Source organism: Pinus tabuliformis, chromosome 2_2, assembly GCF_031772625.1.
Source record: "Pinus tabuliformis cultivar Carrire ecotype Pingquan chromosome 2_2, CPIR1, whole genome shotgun sequence".
Taxonomy (NCBI): Eukaryota; Viridiplantae; Streptophyta; class Pinopsida; order Pinales; family Pinaceae; genus Pinus; species Pinus tabuliformis.
Window position 1 is genome coordinate 903,918 of NC_142300.1, and position 22,107 is coordinate 926,024.

Below are 22,107 nucleotides of genomic sequence, written 5' to 3' on the forward strand. Positions count from 1 at the left end.
GAGTAATAGTTTCTTGTTGGTTGTAGCAAAAAAAACAAAAAAAAAAGTAGTAGCTTTCCTTGTGAAGGAATTGAATAAAAGTTTCAATAATTTGTGTCCCTTTATGTTACTTATTTTCATTCTTATATGAATTAATTGTTGAAGCATTTCATGGTGTCCTAGTATCCTTGTACAAGTGAAAGAAAGTTTTAAAATTCCTACAATATTGATTCATCCCCCCTCTCAGTGTTGTCTCGGTTTTTAACAAGGTATTGGTTGTACAAAAATGTAAAGTATTTCTTCCTGGCATACCCTGAACTCATTATACCAACCATCTTCCTGATCAATTTGTGATCCTTCTAATTATTCTAATAGATTGTAAATACCTTGTCCTCTAATAATATTTGATGGTTTAATCTCAAGGTCAAACTCCTAGAGTGTAGGCATCCATTTCGCTCTCTTTTATCCTAGATCCTTCTATACAAGAATATTGTGTACAGCAGGATGAGGAACAATCACTATGCATGATATTTTAAAGAAATGGTCGAAAATGCTTGACAGCTTTAAATATTGCATAACCTTATTTTTCAATGTCATGAAAATTCAATCTACTCCTTGTAACCCTGACCTCATAAAAGAAATTGGTATCTCTATACCATCCAGTTTCTTCTAAGATAGGACAGTTGCACAGGACAAGTTAGAGGCAAAATTATATAAAACGAATTCACTTTGAAAGAGTCCTTCTCTATGGTGTCCCATTTGAATATATGATATTTTTTATCGTATCATGTATTGGTCTTATAGTCTCTCGAAATCTAGCAACAAATATTCTTACAAAATTTATCTTTTTGATAAATGATTACATTGATTTTTTGTTATGGGAAAGATAAATTTCTAATATATATTTTTATATTTCCAAATCAATCACAATCACAACTTCGATACCACAAAAACCCAAGAGCTTACCTTCAGTTACAACAAATATAGTTTCTTAGGATTTAATGATAAATCATATTTTCTACATCTGTCAAATATAGTGTTCAACATGATCTTCGTGTTTTTTAGAATACATCGTTATATCATCTAGATAAACAACCTTAAAATTATTAATCATTCCCTTAAATGCAATATGCATTGCTTGTTGAAATGTTTCCCCAGCATTTATTAGATCAAATGGAATCTTATGATAAGTGAATGTTCCTCATTTAGTTTTAAGCATTTTTTTTTTATTTGGTCTGTTGGTGAAAACAAAACCTAGTTATATCCAGAGAAACCATCAAGTAAAGAAAACATTTTTGAACCAACAACAAATTGTAAAATTTGTTCCATAGCAGGAATAGGGTAATTATCTTTTTTGAAATATTTGTTAAGATTCTGAAAATAGATACAAATTCTAATGTACCCATTTTTCTTCCTCACTAGAACCAAGTTGGATACCCATTGTGAGTGTCTGGCTAGAAAAATTATCCTATCTCTTAACAGTTTGTTCAATTCTTCTTTGATTTGGTTTTCTAAGTTAGGATGATTTTTTCTTAACTTTTGTTGTACATGTTTAGTATCTAGTTTAATCAGAATTGCATGATGAATAATCTTAGTGTCATCAACCTTTAAATCATCATACGTCCAATTGTTCAGAAGGAGTATAATTGTCTCCCAAATTGACATTTTGGGAGTTTTATTAATTCCTAGATTAATCACCTCATATTGCAAAGAGGAACTCTTTGCTTTGTAATTAGTACTACCTTTGAATCTATGTTGAAAGTCAAAAAGGTTCTCTAGACGAACTATTGATTTAGGTATTGGATTTTTTTCGTTTAGTTTCATCTAGAGAATCCAAATTCATCAGTAAATTATGTTGATTTTCATCTATTATAGAAATTTTAAAGGTATCTTCCATGGTGATAAATTATTTTATTTGGTCATCGTCATCAAACACTCTCCAGTTGGAGATGTTATCCAAACTTGATGACCTGAAAAGTATTTCCATGAAAAAATTATCTAGAGAAAAAATTTCCACAAGAAGAAGCCTAGAGGCTACATTAGCTAAGAGATTAGCATATAAATTTTGTGAATGAGGTACATAATTTAACTCAAAATTGTCAAAGTATCGAGTTGAATTCTAAACATCTTGTCCATAATTCTTTAGGTGATTTGAAATACAATGAATGGTTTTATTAACTTGTCTAACAATGATTTCATAATCACCTATTGCTTTGAGTTTCTTAACCTTCATGTCTATATCCTTTATAAGACCTTGTAACAGGGCTTCATACTCAACAACATTATTAGTGAACTGAATGGCAAGTCTGCAAGATGATAGAAATTTGTTATCTTGAGGGTCTAGTAATGCACAACCGGCATCGCCACCTTCAACTGAATTTGGAATAATCAAAGTATAGCATCCAAGTATTAGTATTTACATCAATAACAAAAAAAAAGGAAAACTTGCATTGAATCATAAATTGTTATTATAAGAAAATCTAAACTTTTAGTTTATGATTGTTCTAAAGGAGATTCTTCATATGCATAATTTGCGAGATATGTTTCAAAAGAATAATTGTCGAGTGATGTGTGATTAAACATAAAAGGTTCACTTTGATATTCTAAATCAGTCACAATATATTTCATGTGTTTTTCTAATTCAATTTTGATTTTAGAAGGTTTACCATTCAAAGGTAACAAAAATTGTGACCAATTTGTTGACAAAGACGCATTTAGATTTTCCAACCAATCTCTACTCAGCAACAAGCCATATGATTCTAGAATATCATCATCAAAAGTATCAATAATATGATAAATCTTTAGATTATAAAAAATACTAATCAATGCATCTTTAACATCCCCCAAAACCGCGACATTTGATCTATCGAGTTGTACAATTTATGTGGTAGATTTTATGGGAACTAAATTTAGTTTCTTAGTCATTGAGTATGGCATCACATTAGAGGAAGCCCTAAAATCTACCATACAATTATTTTCATTATAATTACATATTTAAAAATTTAAAAGGAAATGTGGAGTATATAATATAGACCTGTCTCCAATCAGAGTTGCATTTATATTAGAAATTTTCTTGGAAGCAACATTATGAGTGTCTCTTATAGAGGTAGGTTGATTTTCAGGAATATTAACCTCAAAAGCCTTAAGCAGTTTATTATTTTGTTGAGTTAACTTGGATAACTCATATAAAGAAATGTTAGCTCCTTTCTTTTTCATATCCTCTATTAGGTCATACTCAATGTTCTCAGTCTGAGAAGCTTTACTTGATAAAGCAGATGATTTATCTAAGGTTTTAGTCTTTTTCACAGGATTTGGGGGATTCGTAGTTGTAAGAGCAATAGAGGTAGATGCTTGAGCTTTACTTCTTGTTTGAGCAATGTTAATTCCACTTTCTTCTTCCTCTTCTGCATCATTTATCAATCCTTGAGACACATCCCATAGGACATTAACAGATTTACTAGATTCTACATCTACTTTATCTCCTTTTTGTGTTATTTCTTCATCTTCACTACCTATTAATGCTTTAAACATATTTACAAAAGTAAAACATGTCTTTTCTTAATGATGAGCATTATGATCTCTCCAAAAATCATCCTGTGTGTAATTTTCAATATTAATCTCCTCGTTGTGGGGTTGATTTACAAAACGGGGAATTCGCTCAATGAACCTCTAACATATCACGCGCGTTCATGGCATACTAAACAATACCCCTACTTTGACTACATATTAGAAAAATAAATCTGAAAATCACATTATTAAAACCCTTGCCAATACGAACCCAATACACCTTCCCAATATAAAAAACCCCTAATTTCACTAGATATTGTAGGTATACATTTTTTCATTAACATTTTTTATACCCCATTTTTTACCCCCTATTATATGCTCAATATATTGTCATTTTTTCCTTAATATATATCCCCCAATATGAACGCATGTGGTATCGTATTTCTCCCCCCAGTGAAGCCCTCGTGATTTATAATAGGTGGAGGATTACTCCTAAAATGTATCCTGGGCCTCCTAGTTGATGGTCCTTCTAAGGAAAAAAATAAATTAAGGTCGATGATTTCATTAGACATTTTTTTATAATCTTCTCAAGGCTTTCTAAATCTACACCCTCTTTTTCGTTCTTTACATCAAAAGTTTTAGAAGTTGTTGGATTTTTCAATATAGTTATTGGTTTTTTCTCTTGAACTATTGCTTTATAGGCTGTGCTTAAAAGTTGTTTATCAACATTCAAATACTCATAAAAAAAATTCATAATGTAGATTTATTTGTTCTCATTACAATAATAGCAATTGATGGAGGTAGAACAGTAGTATAAATTTCAAATAGCACGCTACCAATAGGTATGGAATCAGTAGGATTTTTATTCAACGGAGATGAAAACCTTCCATTGAAGTCTTTGATTGATTCATTTGGATTCATCTTCATATGTGAAACTTCAATTACCAAAGATGTTGAGGATTTGTCTTCACCAAAAATTTTAAGAAATTTGGTTGGAAAAACATTCCAAGTAGTAATAGAACCATCTAGTAAAGAAAAATACCAAGTAGATGTTTTTCCCTCAAAAGTATAAGGGAAAATCTTACAAACAATGTCCTCATGTTGAACTCCCCTAGGTTTTAAAGAAAGCATGAATTGATTTATGTGTTCTTCTGCGGATATTAGACCTTCAGGATTATACTTAGGCATAAATATTTTAGGATGTTTAGGAAGATCATACTGAGCTCCCAAAACATTAACATCACCTGCAGATAACTAGGGTTGTTGTGTCGTGGTGATGCGAGGAGATTGAGGAGGTGGTAATGATAAAATTACAAGTTGAATGATTTAAGTGGAAGAAGATGTAGGTGTTCGAACACAAGTAGCTTGAACAAGAGTATTGCTTGGTAGAATTGGTTGATTAGAAACTACCTAACATTCCCAATCAATATATTCAAAAGGAAATAGATTTGCAAGTGATGAAAATTATGATTTTGATTCTACATATGCTTGAGATGAAGAAGCAAACTAACTTTGTGTTTCCTTTTTAGGCCATATTTTTTAGATAAATTAAATAGAATTGGGGATAGGAAAATATCTTTTCTTTGAGAGAATCTGAAAGATCTGGAAAGTTATAATTGAGTGTGAATGGGTGTAGAAACCGCTACAGAGGTGGATGTTTCAGATGTGATAGGATATTCTATAGTCGAAGATTATTCAGAGACATGTTATTGTGGAAAGTGTATTTTTGGTTCACCTTAGTGAACAGATATGGGAGGCATATTGGAATCACATGATACATCTGGACAGATTCTAATCATGGATATATGGACATATGAATCTAATTTAGGCTTCTATGGATTTTTGGAGGAATAGTTATTTAAGAGTAATAAAAGAATCAAGAGCTTCATAGAAACTATTAGGTATTTTGAATGTAACATTCATAACCCCAATCCCAAAGAAAAATGACCTAGAAGTGGCTTTTGAACATTATATATGAACCTTAGTGTAATTTAATGTATAAAATAGTTATAAATATATTGGCCAACAACCTAAAAGGTATTTACTCTTATTTTATATCGAGAGAGTGGTTCATATTTCTTCATAATCAATAAATTCATAATGTACTATGAGAAGTGAGTAAGATTTTGTTGAAACCTAAGGTTATGTTAGTTCATCACATCCTTGGAGCTTCTGAAGATAATTAGTTGAATGACCACCTTACAGTATAGTCAAAAAAATAGTTGTCGGATTGTTCAAGTAATCGACTAGAAGACAATGGTCGACTAGCAAGACCTCCAATTGAAAGGTCAAAGGAATCTACTAAATAATTGGGTTGACTTGAATAGTCAACTAAATGACATGAATATAGCCAATGAGATAGTGGAGATTTACTAAAAATAGTTTCAATGGTTGAACCTCACAATTGGACCAAATCTTTTGTAATTCAAGGAGATTAGTTATATTTGGTACCTATAGATGAAGGGCCCTAGGGTTGAATAACATACAAGAAATGTTGTGCATTATAACATTAGAATGATACTTTTATTCATTATGCATTGTGATGTTTTGATCATAATGTGTTGTCCCTTAATGATATAACGGTGTCTCTAAACACCACCCATCATCTAAGAGTGTTATTTTCTATTTTTTTCAATCTCTGATTAGATTTTTTTTTTTTGTTCTTTGTTTTTTGGTTCCTTGTATGAAAGCATACCCCAACATGGTATTATAGATAACGGTTTAAGACCTAGACATGTTATTTAAGAATAGTGCTAAGTTGGATTTGTTTTTTATTGAATTTGGCCTGATCAATTTACTTTGTTGAACATTTTTCTAAGAAAGATTAGATCTATCAAAACGTTTTGAAGATGGAATCCAATATTGATAATATTTTCCTGAATGGACAAAATTTTGTTATATGGACACCAGATATGGAAACCCTTCTAAAGAGAAAAGGGATCTGCAAGTATATAAATACCATTGTTCCATATCCAAAGGATGATCAAATGAAGTTTATAATTGATGCAAAAAAGGATGAAATCGTCAAAGTCATCACAACCTATATTTCGTAAGAAATTTATTTTCATACGAGTAGGACTAATTGTCCTCATGAAATATGGAAGAAGTTAAGGTTGTTGTTTGAAAAAGTTGATGAAAGTCAAGTCATGCGGTTAGAAAAGGAGATGATCTCTCTCGACCCCCATTCCTTTGAATTAATTGAGGACTACATATCGTACATCAAAAAGCTACAATTGAAATTTCACGACTATGGAAAGAAATATGCAAAGAAATATGGACAATTCAGAGAACTAATCCTGATGAATTTGTGAGTAGCTCATGATGTGTTACATTCCTCATCAGCACCAATTGGAGATCATGCAAGGAAGACTATAAGGATTATATGTTTGATACCTTCTATGATTTTTTTATCAAATACAAAAAAAGTTACTTTATGGAAGGAATCTTGGTAATAAGCACTAGGATCATCTGCTCAAAAATAAGGGCAACCCAGCTCTGAAAGAAAATCGAAATCGATGGGAGTACCTTGATAAAAAACCTCAGAAGTGTGATAACACTTAATCAACCAAGAATAATTGTAAGAAGAATACATGTACCTATTATGGGAAGGTTGGATATGTGGAGAAAACTTATTTCAATAAGAGTTATGACTTGGAGTAGAAAGTCAAGTATCTAGTTGTACCTACCATATGGAAAAGGATCCTTCTCTATTTTCTTCCCTGATTAAAGTTTTTGAGAAAAATATTTACCTGGAAAATGACTTTGAGCTTGAAATTGTTGGCCATGGTGATGTCCTTTGTCAACATGGAAAAATCTTACATGTTTATCATGTGCCTAGTTTGAGCTAACATCTGTTGTTAGTTTCACAATTGACATAGACTAGAAAGGCTGTTGAGTTTTCATTGGATTAGTGTGTTGTTAAATATTTCAACAAATATTACTTGGTTATTTCTGAAGTTATTCTCAACTCGAATGATGGATTGTACAAGTTCCACAATTTTCCTCCAACCACTCCTAAAGCAACTACTCTTGTGGCATAGGCAAGTGAATGGAATCAACTATGGCATGAATGACTTATTCAATTGACTTTAGGATAATCTGGGCTATGGAAACTCATAATGACTATTATCCTACCAAATATATTTCCACCTAATGGATTTTGTGAAGGAAGTGTAGAAAGTATCATCAGGCACCCTTTAACTCTAGGGTGCCTGGCGTGCAAAAAAACTCATTGAAGCTTGTTCACAATGATATTTTTTGCATCAATAAGCCTTCATTGGTTGGTTCCAAGTATATTTCAATTTTTATTAATTATTTTTCAAGATTTACTTGAATATAATTCTTGAGAAGCAAGATTCATGCACTTGAAAGATTCAAGGAATTTTGGGCCTTAGTCAAGAAAAAATTTGAGCACTCAATTAAATGTCGGCAATCAGATAATGGCAGAGAATATGTGAATCAACCCTTTGAATACTACCTTACCTAGTTGAGTATCTCTTGGGAATAATTGATTCCTAATACTCCCCAACATAATGGTGTGGGAAAATGAAAGAACCACACCCTAGTTGAAATGGAAATTTATTGTGCCAACTATCTTTTAAATATTTTTCTTACTATAGCTATTAGTTCTATGACTCCATTTAAAAATTTGTATGATCATAAACCCTCTACTATTCACCTCAAATTTTTTGGATGCATCACTTGGGAACATATCCTTGACAATTGCTGAACGAAATTGGATGCAAAGAGTCATGATTGCATCATGATGGGTTATTCTATTTAGTCAAAAGAATATCAATGGTTTAATCCTTTCAAACAAAAAACTATTATAAGGATAATTTTCATCATTCATGAGAATGCTTATGTGATTAAGTTGTTGAACTCTTGTTTTGGAATAAAGAACAATGATTTCTTTGACATTGTTAATGGCTCAGGTCCAATTGTATCTTTCTTTCATCTCTCGACTACTCCATCACTATTATTCTTGAGTTGGCTATTGATCACTATTATTCTTGAGTCGACTATTGATCATAAGTACTCCCTTCAGTTGAACTCATGCACATCCCCTGACACCATGTTTACCTCAGTGGGATACTAAAACTATTGAAGTTGTTGGATCAAATGTCGGTGATGCTTCTACTAGTCGAATGATTCGAAGTCATAAACAAGATGTTAACCTTGCATTTATGGCTCATGTTCATGAAACTTGTGATCCTAAATCCTTTAGAGATGCACCAGGAATACATCAATGGGAACAAGATATACATAATAAAGAGGATTATCTCCTGAAGAATCACACATTGACTTTACTTGATCGCAAGGAAATAATATTGTGAAGTGTTATTGGGTATATAAGGCCAAAGGTGTCATTTAGCATAATAAGGATTTTTTGGTTGCAAAAAGGATTATCACATTAAAACCTTTGCCCCTATTGCAAATATGAACTATGCTCGAGTTATTATTTCACTTGTTATCAGTTTTGGCTAGAAAATTCATCAGATGGATGTTAAAAGTGCCTTCCTTCATGTAGACTTATTTGAATAAATATGCATGAAGAAACCCCTTGGTTTCATGACATATTCTACTCTTGTTTTTCCACTACAAAAGTTTTTATATGGTTTGAAGCAAGATCCTAGGGCTTAGTATTATGAGATTGATCATTTCTTTTTCAATCTTGGATTCAAACATTGTGAATATAACCACACCATTTATGTCTTACTTATCAATGGTGATACCTTGATTATTGGTGTCTATGTAGATGACCTAATTCTAACTGGTACTAATACAGATGCAATTCTTAGATTGAAGAAACGAATTATTAATTCCCTTGAAATGACTAACCTAGGACTTGTTCGTTTCTTTCTTGGTCTTCGAATCTTACCTTTGTCTGATGGTATCTTCATCTCCCATTCTAAATATGTATTGAAATTGTTGAAAGCATTCAGCATCCCTGACTCTAAGCCATATGCTACACCTTTTCACTCATGTGTTAAGCTAACTAAAGAGTGTCCCTCTTTTAAAGTCATTACTACCCTTTATCAATAGTTTGTTGGTATCTTATAAATTTGAATCAATTTTGATCTGACATTTCTTATGTTATTAGTGTGGTTTCTCATTTTATTTAAGATCCTCAAGAAATTCATTGGAAAGTTTCAAAGAGAATTTTTCGTTATCTTAAGGGTGCCTCTCACTTTGGTATCAATTATTATCGAAGCTTAGATTCGTTGGTAAAATTCTCTAACTCTAAGTGGGCAGGAAACAATGATGAAAAAAAATCCACTTATGGTTATATGTTTCACTTCAATGATGAATCGTTGATTTTTTGTGCAAGAAATAATGTGTAGTATCTCCATTGGAAGCATAGTAATGTGGAGATATCAATGCAAGGATAGAGGCAGATTGGGTTTGTCATCTCTTTGGTGAGCTTGGATTTCCTATTCAGAACCCAACTACTATCTACCATGATATTCATATTGGAATTTAGTATATCAATAACTCAATTTCACACTATAAGATGATGCATGTCAAACTTCATGCTCACTATCTCTAACAATTAGTTATATTGGAAGAATAATTTGTTATTAATGTCAAAGGGTGACTTGATGAATAAGACAATTCCATAGATTCAAAGAGAACATTAATCCCTTTCCAATGAGCTATATCATGCCTCCTTTCTCCTCTCTAATGAGGAGATCTGAATTTTTTAAGTGAAGAAAACATATTTTTGTCCCCCTCTTCAAGCCATCCCCCCTTGTATAGACATGATGGTTCAGTGAAGGCTCAACTAGTATAAATAAGGCACCATTTATCCTCATTTTCTCATCCCACTTTCCAAGTAGAAAAAGAGTGTTCAAGGATTCTATCTTTGGTTGAGGGAATAAAAATGTAATATCCCTTATCAGGAATATACCCCAAACACAAGCTAACTCCAACCAAAGATGGACTGGGAGGGCATTTACCAGATATGTCACCTCTAAAAAGAGGACGAGATCCAGAGTCTACCTGGCCCTTTCCAGACTCTGTCTAAGAGTATAATAAAAACACACAAATGGTATAATAGCCGAGAATGCTCAAAGAGATACAAATAACAGTGATACAATATATATCAAATAAACCATAAGCAGATACACAAGAAATGCAGAGAGAATGCTAAGCCATTTTATTACACTGAGTAATAAAATGAGTACAGGAGGTGATCAGGAAGATGGCACCTCTACTTGCACAAGGCAAGTGAAGAAATACACTCAGAATAGCAAAGGAATGGCCCTTCTCTGATCTGTGTGTTAGGATATTCCGACACATAGGAAATAGTTAAGTATGACTTGGTCTAGTATAGAGTTAGGTAAAGTGTGTTTCTTTACTATGTATATTTTGTAACTTACAATCCGACGGTCACGATATGTAGTGATCTGACGGTTCATTCTCTCCTCAGTATTACCGACACTTGATCTGTGGCTTAACACCCGATTGGTCCATGATCTCTATTTAAAGAGCATGGAGGGTCATTTGTAGGTTAACCGTCCATGAGAGAAGCTTATGTAAATTTGCATTCTTTTATTAATAAATTGCCTGAAGTGGCCGCGTTGGCTCAGGCCATGGACTGTTTCCCTCTTTGAGGGTTTTAACCACGTCAAAAGTACTGGTGTATTGATCTATGATCTATTTGTGAGCGGTGTCCTTTGGTGTTTTGTCTGAGGAACTTACCCTGTAAATTTCTACATGGTATCAGAGCTATTTGAGGATCGCGTCCGTTGGTGATCCAAATCTGAAGCCGGTAGAACTGCATCCGACTGTCGTTTCCTAGATCTAATGTTTCTGACTACTTTCGGGCCAAGAGGACTGCTCTATTATGTTGGGAGCATCTGTTCCAGTGAGGAACCCCTTTCGTTTCATGCGAAAAGGTTTCTGGTAGCCCTAGCTACGTCATTTTTAAGATCTGGAGGTATACAGTGTTTATTTGCAGTTTACAGTTATTTTCTCTCTGTTTATTTCGGTTTCAGTTTATTTAACCTTTTTTATTACTGGATCTATACCTTTCATTTCTGTGTATTCTCTTTTCCCCGCGACTCTGTGCAATCTGGGCAAATCAGAAACAAAAAGGAAGGATTTTTCTCATGTGTATGCTCTTTTCCGCTGCGCCTTAGTGTGATCTCGGAAAATCAGAAACATTGAGGAAAATATTTAGTTTCCAGCTGAAGCTAACTTCGAGCCGCAAGGTTCGTTTTTTTTGTATGTCCGTGTTGGGTTTTTTGTTTTTTGTTTTGTAGGGAAAAAGAGCTTTCTCAAAGGAAGCACACAACCCAAAGCTTCAACCCTCTCTCTCTCTCTCTCTCTCTCTCTCTCTCTCTCAAACTTTTTGTTTAGCTCACTTGGTCCAAAGCTAATTTATGAGAGTAGAGGTCTTGAGTTCAAGTCTCCTTTTTGTGGGGGCGGATTTTTCATTTCCGCACATTCCCGCACTTCGTCGGCATCTTCATCAAATTTTCTTCAAAGCTAATTTCTCTCTCTCTCTCTCTCTCTCTCTCTCTCTCTCAAACTTTTTTTTTAGCTCACTTGGTCCAAAGCTAATTTATGAGAGTAGAGGTCTTGAGTTCAAGTCTCCTTTTTGTGGGGGCGGATTTTTCATTTCCGCACATTCCTGCACTTTGTCGGCATCTTCATCAAATTTTCTTCAAAAAGCCATAACTTCTTCATCCGGAAGCCGTTTTTTTTTAAACAGCCTAATTTTTCGAGACCTTTCCATTGGAACACTTAGTTTCAGCATCTATAGCTTCAGTTTCTGTTAAAATTGAAATTCCATGCCAATTTATTCTTGACAGTACCAACTACTTCCAATGGTGGTCCTACATTGTGGATTTACTTAGAAGTAAAGGTCTCTACAGAATAGCCTCAGGCCAAGAAACCAAACCGAAAGATGAAGATAAGGCAGCTAAATGGGAAAATAGGCAAGATCAAGCACGTGGGTTGATAGGGATTTCTATTTCTCCAGATCTTAGATCCCATATTGCAGAACTTGATACTCCTGATGAAGCATTGAAACATATTACTAAAGTTTTTGGAATCAAAAATGAACTTAGAGCCCATCAACTTGAAAATGAGTTGCTTACATTGGACCCCAATAATTTTTCTGCATTGAAGATTTTTTGTCCAAGTTCAAGACCCTTAGACTTCTCTTGGAAGGTGTTAAGGTTAAGAAAGAAGATAGTAACCTTATCTATTCCATTCTTACTAAGTTGGGACCAACCTACTCTGTGTTTGTTTCCACCTTCCATTCTACAAGAGAAGCCTTCATTTCTCAAGGACAAGACTACAAGTCACCTTCCTTTGATTCTTTTTGTGATTCTTTAATAAGAGAACAAGAAAAACTCTTACACCTTGGTCTTCTTAATCTTGGAAACTCTTCAAAGAAAGAATTAGCCGCCCAGCAGCAACCAAATCCAAAGAATCCTAATAAGTTGTATCCTAAAAGGAATGGTCCTAAACCAAACAAGGGTCCTAAGCAATCTCAACCTCAAAATGAAGAATCATTTCAACAAAATGATAAGACAAATAAAAACAAAGGGAAGAAGACTGATAGACATTGCAACTTTTGTAATCGAGATGGCCACTTAGAATCCAAATGCTTTAAGAAGATGGAAGCCTTGGAAGCAGCAATGAAGAAGCATAACATCCATTTGGAGCACTCTTCAACTTCAACTTCATCTTCAGGAATGGCACTTTCTGCATGTGGTTGTCAAGCATCTCGGTCTGGCTATGCACTAAATGTATCTTCTTCTTCTCATTCTCATGAGTGGCTCATTGATTCTGGAGTTTCTTATCACATGGCCAAAAACAAAGCCATGTTTTCTTCTTTAAACGATTGTAACACCAAAAATATATATGTTGGTGATGATAGATCTCTTAGTGTTGTAGGGACTGGAACTGTTCATATAGACAATGGTCAGTTTAATGATGTATTATGTGTTCCAACCTTATCCTGCAACCTTCTATCTGTATATCAGATAACTCATTCAGGTGAAGGTAAAATCGTTGAATTTTCACCTCACGATGTTGTTATTAAGGACCTAAGAGATCCTAGACAGATTTTAGCTACTGGCATTGCTGATGATTCTACAAGGTTGTATAAGTTTCACAACTTTGGGTCATCAAATCTTCCCTCGGTATTTGTTGCTCATAATGATGAAGTGAGCAAACTTTGGCATGAGCGATTTGGTCACTTAAACTATCGCTCTCTTCAGAATCTATGTAAAGAAAATATGGTGACAGGTCTTCCAATGGTATCTTGCAGAGATGGTGTTTATTCCAGATGTGTACTCGGAAAACATCATCAGGATAGTTTTGAAAAACGTGCCTCTTGGCACACCTCAGCCCCTTTACAGCTTGTGCATAGTGATTTATGTGGTCCACTTCCAGTTGTTTCATTCTCTGGCTACAAGTATTTCTTAACTTTCATTGATGATTTCTCCAGACGCACTTGGGTATACTTCTTAAAACTCAAGAGTGAAGTATTTAACATGTTCTTGGCCTTTAAGGCCTTTGTTGAAAAACAATCTGGATATCAAATTCTTAAGCTAAGATCTGATAATGGTGGAGAATATGTTAACAACAAATTCATCAACTTTTGCACTGAGAATGGAATTCAAATGCAACATATTGTTCCATATACTCCACAACAAAATGGTGTAGCTGAAAGGAAGAATCGCACCTTAAAGGAAATGGCTAATTGTATGCTTCAATCTAAAGGACTTAGTCTTAATTATTGGGCAGAAGAAATTAACTGTGCAAATTACATAATAAATCGCACTCCTACTAAGTTTTTAAAGAATATTACTCCAGAAGAAGCATGGAGCTCAATTAAACCAGATGTAAGTCACTTTCGTGTTTTTGGAAGTGAAGCATGGGCCCATATTCCAGATGAGAAACATAAAGCTTTAGAACCTAAGAGTGAAAAATGTATTTTTGTTGGATATTATGAAGATGTCAAAGGATATAGACTTATTCCACTTAAGTCCAAGAATGTTATCATTAGAAGAGATGTAAAGTTTGCTGAAAATATATCGGCCTACAAGCCTAGTTCGGCGGATGTGCCACCTCTTCCTATCTCTTCTACTTTTGAAAATATTTCTTCTTCAGATGATGAAAGTGAGGATGACAATCCTCCCCCACCTTCTCAGGATCCTCCTTCAGCTCCTCAGCTTCCAAAATGGGTCCATGCTACTCGGGATGCAGCAGGTGATCTTTCCGGTGATCCTACAGATCAGCGACGTACACGTTCTCAGTTCGATAGAGCCTCTTCTTTACTGGCTCAAGCTTCAGTGAATTATGATCCTGACACCTTTGCAGAAGCTTCAGGCCATCCAGATTGGGAAGCAGCTATGAATGAAGAATATCATTCATTATTGGCAAATGATACATGGGATCTTGTTCCTCTACCAAAGGGACGAAAACTTGTTAGATGCAAATGGGTTTACAGAACCAAGTATGGACCAGATGGGAAAGTTGATAAACATAAAGCTCGTCTTGTTGCTAAGGGTTTTTCACAAGTTGAAGGCATTGACTCCACTGAAACCTTCTCCCCTGTTGCCAAAATGAACTCTATCCGCCTTGTTCTTTCCCTTGCTGCCTCTTTCAAATGGGAAGTCCATCAGATGGATGTTAAATCTGCCTTCTTGCATGGGGACTTGCATGAAGAAATCTATATGGAACAACCTATTGGCTTTATACAAACAGACTCCAGCCTTGTATGTCGGCTTAAGAAATCCCTTTATGGTCTCAAGCAAGCTCCTCCAGCTTGGTATTGCAAAATGGATAGCTTTCTTTTAGAAAATGGCTTTTCTAGGTGTCATTCTGACAATATTGTCTACACCAAGAAAGTGGGCAAGTCTCTTATCATTCTTGTTCTTTATGTTGATGATCTTATCCTGACTGGTAGTGATCCCAACCTTATAAACCATGTGAAGTCTAGCCTTAAAAGGAAGTTTGAAATGACAGACTTAGGACACTTACATTATTTTCTTGGTCTTCAAGTCTTGCAATCCAAGGAAGGTATTTCCCTTTCCCAGTCCAAGTATGCCTGTGATATTCTACGCCATTTTCACATGGAATACTGTAAGCCAACCCCTTCTCCCTTTCAGTCTGGAATCAAACTTTCAGTCACTTGTACTTCTCCTGAAGTTGATGCTACCTTATACCGTCAACTTGTAGGAAAAATTTTGTATCTAACCCATACTCGTCCTGACCTTTCCTTTGTTGTTGGCCTTGTTGCTCGGTTTATGCAAAACCCCCATGAAAGTCATTGGAAAGCAGCTAAAAGAATACTTTGTTATGTTCGAGGTACAGTTCAGTTTGGGATTTATTACAGTGCCGAAGCAGCTCCTCTATTGGTTAGTTTCACTGATTCCGATTGGGCTGGTGACCCTGATGATCAGAAGTCTACTGCAGGTTATGTGTTCACTCTTGGTTCAGGACCTATTACGTGGGATTGCAAGAAACAAGGTGCCATTTCTCTTTCTTCAGCAGAAGCAGAGTATCGTGGTGCCGTATAAGCTAGTAAGGAAGCCTTGTGGCTTCATCAGATCCTGTCAGAGTTTGGCTTTCAGCAGCAACATTAACTACACTTTGGTGTGGTAATCAAAGTGCCATTCAACTATGCAAAGATCCAGTCCAACATCAGCACAGCAAACACATTGAACTGCACATGCACTTCATCAGAAAGCTCATTCACGACCATGTTCTTGAAGTGCAATATTGTTCAACAGATGATCAAGTTGCAGACATCTTTACAAAGGCTCTCACAGAGGCGAAGTTCACTAAACTTCGATTTATCAATATAATTTTACCATAATAAAAAAACAATTAGAAGGCGTTTAGCCAGCTCAAATTGCTTATCCGTTAGGCTTGAACCAACATCTCTTCTAGAGAAATTCAACAATTCTAATTTAATAATCCTATCGGCCTCTCTTTGTACCTTTTGGGACAATTGCTAGTTACATAATTTGAGACTTGAAATCATACAATCCACTTTGGAATCTTCAACGCACGAAAAAAATACGAAATGATTTCTGATTATTTAATATTAAATATTAAATAATGATTATTAACTAAGAATCCTTTTTTCTACACCAATTAAAAATTAAATAAATTCAATTTAATAATTGAAAAAATAATTTAATAAATTTAATTTAATAATTGAAAAAAAAAAATTTATTTGTATGTTCTAATTTGGACAGAAACAACTCGAAGGATCACATCCCATCGGATGAAGGAAAATTTGTGTAGATAAACCTGAAGGGAGCACATCCCACCGAATGAGGGAAAATTTGGGCAGAAACAACCCGAAGGGATCACATCCCAACGTATGAGGGAAAATTTGAGCAGAAACAACCTGAAGGATCACATCCCATCGGATGAGGGAAAATTTGTGTAGATCAACCCGAAGGGAGCACATCCCTTCGGTCAAACTAGCAGATGAGGGAAAATTTGCGTAGATCAACCTGAATGGAGCACATCCCATTGGATGAGGGAAAATTTGGGCAGAAACAACCCGAAGGGATCACATCCCTACAGATGAGGGTGGATGAGGGAAAATTTGAGCAGAAACAACCCGAAGGATCACATCCCATAGGATGAGGGAAAATTTGGGTAGATCAACAGATGAGGGAAAATTTGCGTAGATCAACCCGAAGAGAGCACATCCCTTCAGTCAAACTAGCAGATGAGGGAAAATTTGTGTAGATAAACCCGAAGGGAGTACATCCCTTCGGTCAAATTAGCAGGGCCTAACCCCAACGCCCTCGAGGAGAATTTACCATGTGACCTCCCAATTGGAAAGGTACTTAGCAACGAGAACTCGACCAATTGAGCTGACCCTCAGGGATAACTCTTAATACCAAATTTTGTGAACTAAACTCCACAAATAGTATAAGAATAGAAAGAATAAGAAACTCTATGTCTTGAGGATGATAAAAGTCAATGAATAGCAATCCACTTTCAAGGGTGAAATTCCTTTTATAATAAATCCAATGCATAAGAAAAGATGGTTATACAAATGAATCTCCTTTATTATAAATAGGAGATAAAGTGAGCATGATGTAACTTACTATTAATCCAACCTAACCATAACTAATAAACTAATAATGAATTATTATTGGGGCCTTAACATATAGATCTTAAAAGACTTAACATCTTTTTTGCAAATGTGTGTAGGGGGTACATCCTTTTTGCAAATGTGTGTAGGGGGTATTGAAAGACCTTACCCTTAACAAGCTTTCTTGCAAACAACAAACTAGATTTAATAATGATTAAAGAAATTGTGTGTAATGAAAAAATGGTTGAGGATAATTTGTCATGTTTTTTAAAATTGTTATTTCTCTTTAGATTCATATGGAAGGTTGGGAGGCCTTGTAATAAGATGAAAAAATTCAATGGAACTCATAAATTCCTTGTTTCTAAATGTAGGTATCAAAGTTGAGTTAAGTTCAAGGAAATTACAAAATGTATTTTCCTTTATAAATAGTTATTGTTATTATGGAGATAGAGATAATTTGTGGGATAATTTTATAGTTTTGGGGATGTTTAAAAGCGATAATATCATCTTGGGGGAGATCTAAATTTGACAATAAAGAAAGAAGAAATATGGAGGACAGAGCTAGATAAGATTCATTGGATGATTATTTTTCTCAATTTTTGAGGAGTAAGGACTTTATAATGTGGAACAAATAAAATTGGTTCCAACGTAAAGAAACTATAGAAGTGGTTGGTATGGGATTTCAAAATGTTTGGACATATTCTTGGTAGCAGAAAGCAATCTTAAAGAAGTAGATAGACTGAAATCATGTATGTTGGAAACTAAGCAATCACTGAGAGGGGGCTGAATCAGTGATTGTGTCTTTTAGCAATGACCAATTTTAAATTATTTTAACCATCTTTTAACTCTTTCTTTAAAAATTAGAAGTTTTATATAGGTATTCAGAAATTAGCCATGAATTCAAAGGAAAACATACAAGCAACTCATGCAACACACGTGGACACCAAATATAAGTGAAAACCCATAAAGGGAAAAACCATGAATTTTGTTTTAATGTAAAGGCAAGCACCCACTCCATCTTTTACATCAATTTCTATAGGCTTCCACCTATAGGAGGATTCTACCTCACTTTTCTTATACAAACTACAACTTGTTGGGAGCACCCACTCCTTCTTACATGCTCCTTCTTATCTCAGTTCCTTTACAACTGCTTATCTTCTCTACTCCTCTATCTCAAGGAAGCTTCTCTTTTGCTTATCTTCCTCAAATTTTTTTGTCTTTTCCAAACAATTCATGAATCAAGTCTCTCATGACATCAATCAACTGGTAGTTCTGTCATCCATAATTACATCCTTTTTATAGACATAAATCTCTAACTGTTTGTATTCTAATGTAGGGAATTGAAGTGATTCGACGGTCCACTCATTCGTTTCACATTCTTCTCAAAGTTGGAACCAACATTTGCATAACCAAATGCCTATCAAGGGAATGAAAAATCTTCTAAATGAATAGTATTCCAAAATTTTGTTGAATTCCAAATGCCATCAACAAACCACTTAAGGAGAAAATGCTCATGAATACATAAATCCTATATATGAAATGCGATGCAACCATATTCTAGAAATTTTGAGGCTTTCAATCAAAAGCATACTCTACAAATACATCATGCATGTTCAATGTAGCATTAGCCCACTCAACTTGTGATTGTTGCAACCAATTTTTCATATATGGCATAATTTATCAATTCCTTCTTGTTTGCAAGTGGTTGTGGCAATTAATACACATCCAATTTCTATTGCATATCCTATGTGTTTCTTGTTTCTCTAAATATCACCAACTAACCCTACAACTACACACCCAATCCTTGAAATGATGAAAGCAATTTGTCTCCATCACACCAATTTCGAATCTGTAAAGAGTAAGTCTAGGGTCCATCTGCCTCGAAACATGGATCTTTTATGTGAAATTAGAATGTAAAGTCTTTGCAATTGAAATCAGGTTGAGTTCAGGATTCTATTCTCTGTGCATTAACCAAAATGAATGGATAACCCTGATATTAGTGGTGTTTGAGCTTGGTTTGACATCTTTCCAATGTAATGCCAATGTTGAATCGAGGGAAAACAAATCCATTTCTATAGCTTTGTTATCCTTATACAAATTTATCTGTTCTTGAAATGGTTATAGGGCCTTTATTATAATCAGTGTAGCCTGTAAGCCTTGAGATTCAAAATCTTTTCTTTGATAACTATGAGAATCATTATGTTGTCTCCATGGGGCAGGTTTAATGGGAATTCACTACCTGATGTATCTTATACTTGGGCTGCAGGCTAAAAATTGCATAGCACGTATTCAATTGAAGGAAGAGATGTTGGATATTTTGAAATGCATTTACAAGTAATTTATATCATTATTGCCGAGGATTCATCAACACTAGTACTTAAAATTATAGGATCAACATGATGCCTTCTACTTTCCTCATTTGATAATGAAGTTCAACAACTCATGTACTATGCCCATTTTTTGGTTCTACATAGAAAGTGGTCTTTCAACAATGTTTTCCAGAATAATGAGACCAAAGTTATAAATAGCACCTTTATTGGCAAATTTCCTCATTTTCTTGTATCTGCTTTTCCACTTTGTCATTCTCTAAACCACAGGCATTGGACAGATTGGACTCATCTAAGCATAAAATTTTAGTATGACTTGGATGAGTCCTGAAAAGTGCTATAGCATCAGTCCTTTCTTGCTCTCTCTATGCTTCTGCCAATTTATATTTTGTCCCTTCACAAGATCTAACACCTTTTCCAAGAATGTGCATACAATGGGCTTTATCCCTTGTATAAGTGCCTTGCCAATTACCTTGTACAATGAACTTTTGCATTTCCGACTTCGACCCTTGGGGCTAGTTATCCTCTCACAATATTTCCAAAGGGGAGTGAGCAAATTGACTGACATAATGTGAAAGTTGGAATGAATAATTTAAAAAATTAATAAATCATAAATTCTATACTTGTACTTCCACTTTGTTGGGCAAACAGGGTGCCATTCCCCAAAACAGGAGTGTCAACCATGTTGATCAAATGAAGAAATATGCTCGCAACCCTAATCAGAATTAGAACTAGAACTAGAGTTAAACAAATGTAGGCAATAGAGATATTCCTCTTTCTCATCCTTAGCAGCTATGTTTTGTTCATCGAGTATGTAATTGATATTGATTGTATCAAATTATTTTATTAAGTCCAGTGCTTTGTTGTAACATTTGATGTGTCATTTCTTTTTGTACACTCCATGGTTTCTTGATTTGATAAAAAACTCCTAATGAATGTAATGTAAAATGCCTTAGTCTTTGTGCAATTCTCGTTTACGAAGGTGCCATATTGAATGACTTTATTATCCCTGAGGCCTTCAACACATAGCCAAAGGCATCATAGCCAGGATTTCCTTCTATAATTATAGAGAAGTAGAGAGTCCATGTATGGTTGGATTTTATTTATGTCTTCGTGTAAGTCTAGGGGATCACAATGAAGACTCCTTTGACATCAATCAAGAAACCATCAACAATCTCCCCCTTTGTTATTAATGGAAACACTGAACAATTTATCTTTATTGTTCACTTTCTCGCCCTTTGACATAAATGGCAAGGGGGTCTATATGTATGCCCAGAGGTCTAGTGTCCACAAGGTCTGCCATATCTTAGGTCTAGCATTCGCAGGTCTAGCATAATTTTTCTCAGGTTCGAAATTCTTTGAGGTCTAGCGTCCACAAAGTTGTGGCTTTCCTTAGAAAGGGCATACGTTTAGGCTTCATTCTAGGTATCCACTCTAATAAAAATATGTAATAGATAATATGATTTGGCATACTATGGATTTCCTGAAGTGCATGTTGAGTTCACTGACTTGTAAGGCATACTACCAGGTTCATAGTTGTAACTTGTAAAGTATATTACTAGGTCTGCAATTGTAACTTGTAACACATGCTGCCATGTTTGAATTGGAAAACTCCTCTGTAACTCCTTGGCATCCATTTCTCTAACTTAGCAAATTGCTCTAACTTCGAAGAGTATATAACACGGTAGATTACGCACAGGTCCACAAACTGATTGTTGTTACATAATTGTTCTAGAGTCCCAAACTATGTAACATTCCACTTCTCTCCCTTCATCAATTCCTTTTATATTTGTATTCTTGGTCATCGAGGTTCCTTTAGACTACATATGAACCATGTCGTAGATGGTGAAACTATGGTTTTTACCTCTTCTACAGTTTAAGGGCGAATATTTCCAATCACACAGAGCTTGAACTCACTTAAGACATTTTTGTTTTACAACATTTGTATTTTTTTTCAAAAGAATTGTTTCTCATACTGCAAATATCTTTCAAACACTTGTGACACTTGAGATGATGGATAATTAGTTGTTTTCCTAAGTTGTTCAAGTCTTCTCTCCAGGACTAGTGCAACTTTTGAAATGCATCAAACATTAACTTTCAAAAATTCATGTTTCTTCTACTTCTTTGAAGTTATTGTCATGTATTATTGACAAATGTTGTGACTATCAACCTAGTGAAATAGGTTCAGCTTTCTCTGTATCTATGTGA